The sequence below is a fragment of the Dendropsophus ebraccatus genome, chromosome 11 (assembly GCF_027789765.1).
Source record: "Dendropsophus ebraccatus isolate aDenEbr1 chromosome 11, aDenEbr1.pat, whole genome shotgun sequence".
Lineage (NCBI taxonomy): Eukaryota > Metazoa > Chordata > Amphibia > Anura > Hylidae > Dendropsophus > Dendropsophus ebraccatus.
This window is the reverse complement of record NC_091464.1, coordinates 101,805,945-101,808,565: the sequence shown is the minus strand read 5'-3', so window position 1 is coordinate 101,808,565 and position 2,621 is coordinate 101,805,945.

Here is a 2,621-nt window from a genome sequence, read left to right as displayed (position 1 = left end):
CTGCCGTCCGGCGTTCTCACCGGGACCCCTGCCGTCTGGCGTTCTCACCGGGACCCCTGCCGTCCGGCGTTCTCACCGGGACCCCTGCCGTCCGACGTTCTCACCGGGACCCCTGCCGTCTGGCGTTCTCACCGGGACCCCTGCCGTCCGGCGTTCTCACCGGGACCCCTGCCGTCCGGCGTTCTCACCGGGACCCCTGCCGTCCGGCGTTCTCACCGGGACCCCTGCCGTCTGGCGTTCTCACCGGGACCCCTGCCGTCCGGCGTTCTCACCGGGACCCCTGCCGTCCGGCGTTCTCACCGGGACCCCTGCCGTCCGGCGTTCTCACCGGGACCCCTGCCGTCCGGCGTTCTCACCGGGACCCCTGCCGTCCGGCGTTCTCACCGGGACCCCTGCCGTCTGGCGTTCTCACCGGGACCCCTGCTGTCTGGCGTTACATCCTTGTGTGGTGTTGCCCTGATGGGAAATGCGACCAGTCATTTGCCAGATGGTGAGGCGGGACGCCACCTCTGTGGTGGCTGGTCGGGGAAGAGCTCAGCCAGATGTTAGGTTGCCGTGACACCAGTGCCGGTTGGGCACACAGGTATGGGGGCACACCTGCATTTATTTTAGATGGCTGGCTATACCCTTTTTCCTGTGGTCGGTGACCTGCCGGGCTGTGAGGGGGTCCCCTGGGCGCTTATCATGGTGGTCCGTTGTGGTGTTATGACCCACCCACAGAAAGGGGAGATGACCCAGGGAATGGCTGTGTAGGTGCTAGGGATGTCACGATACCAGAATTTTGAGTTCGATACCGATACCATCTTTTTTTTCCGATACTCAATACCATTTCGATACTTTAGAAAAAAAGCACTTAAAATACAAATATAATGACATCCCCCCCCCCTCACCCAGACTGTGGGTATGATGCCCCCATGCACCACATTTTTATTTATGTGACTTTTTGATCACTTTTTTTGTTACTTTTAATGGATCGGACAATTCCGCATGCAATGATGCCAAATGTTTATTTTTTGACATGAATAAAAGGGAAAGGCGGAGATTATTAGAACTTTTATTCTGAAATTTTTTTAATTGTCATCTGCCTCATAGGGGTTTTTCGCCTTCCCCTGGATCAGCACAGTAGGATTTCCCTAGGTTCCCTAGGTTTTTTTTTACACTTTTTAATTCCCTTGTACCGCCCAGCATACCTTCTTGTGCACTACAACTCCCAGCATACCTCCTTGTCCACAAAGAGATATGGTGGGGTTGTAGTACACAAGAAGGTATGCTGGGAGGTACAGTGGTGCAGCAGCAGCCTCCCAACACAACAACTCCCAGCATACATCTTTGTGCACAAGAAGGTATGCTGGGAGTTGTAGTGCACAGAGGTATCCTGGGGGTTGTTGTGGTGTCAGGAGGCTGCTGCTGCACAACTGCAACTCCCAGCATACCTTCTTGTGCACTATAACTCCCAGCATACCTTCTTGTGCACTACAACTCCCAGCATATCTTCTTGTGCACAAAGAGGTATGCTGGGGGTTGTAATGCACAAAGAGGTATGCTGGGAGTTGTTGTGATGGAGGCTGCTGCTGCACAACTACAACTCCCAACATATTTCCTTGTTTGTTATAACTCCCAGCATACCTTCTTGTGCACTACAACCCCAGCATACCTCCTTGTGCACAAGAAGATATGCTGGGAGTTGTAGTGCACAAGAAGGTATGCTGGGAGTTGTAGTGGACAAGGAGATATGCTGGGAGTTGTGTCGGAAGGCTGCTGCTGCACAACTGCAACTCCAAACATCTTCTTGTGCACTAGAACCCCCAGCATACCTCTTTGTGCAAAGAGGTATGCTGAGAGTTGTAGTGCACTAGAAGGTGTGGTGAGAGTTGTAGTTGTGCAGCAGCAGCCTCCCCCCAGCATACCTCCGTGCACTACAACTCCTAGCATACCTTCTTGTGCACAAGCAGGTATGCTGGGAGGGGACTGGCCGGTGTGAGGGACCGCAAAGTGCAGCGGCGGGTCCCAGGGGACGGAGGGGAGGGGTGGATGAAGGGCTGTACTGGCGGTGCAGAGGTGGCTGCTGGGGCTGACAATGGGGGGCAGGACTGGAAGGACGCAGCCGCGGCGGGGGAATAGTTAAATAACTGCCACCCGTAATATCGCGGGCTGCAGTCATTAGCAGTGGGGGCCGCTCCATATACATGGATATATGGAGTGGCTCTGGGGGGGGGGGGGGGTTAAATGCCGCTGTCAGTTGTGACAGCGGCATCTACCCTGTAAAATAGCTGGCACTAGCGATCGCTATGTGCCGGTTATTCGAAGTTAGCGCCACCGGGAGCGGAGAGCGGGCGGAGGAGGGGACACCAGGGGGCGGCACACAGAGAACACGGCCGGCGCTCAGCTAGCTGCCGGCCGTGGTCTCTGCGCTGTACTTTATATTAAGCTGCGCTATTATGCAGCTTAACATAAAGTATCGATACCAGGAAATCCTGGTACCGAACCGTTTTTCTGCCCGAAATATCGATAGTAGTATCGATATTTCGGTGCATCGTGCAACACTAGTAGGTGCTTAGCGCATAACCACTAAGTCCAGTTAAAATAAAAAAACTCGTCTTTACTGCAGGAAGGCTTAAAGT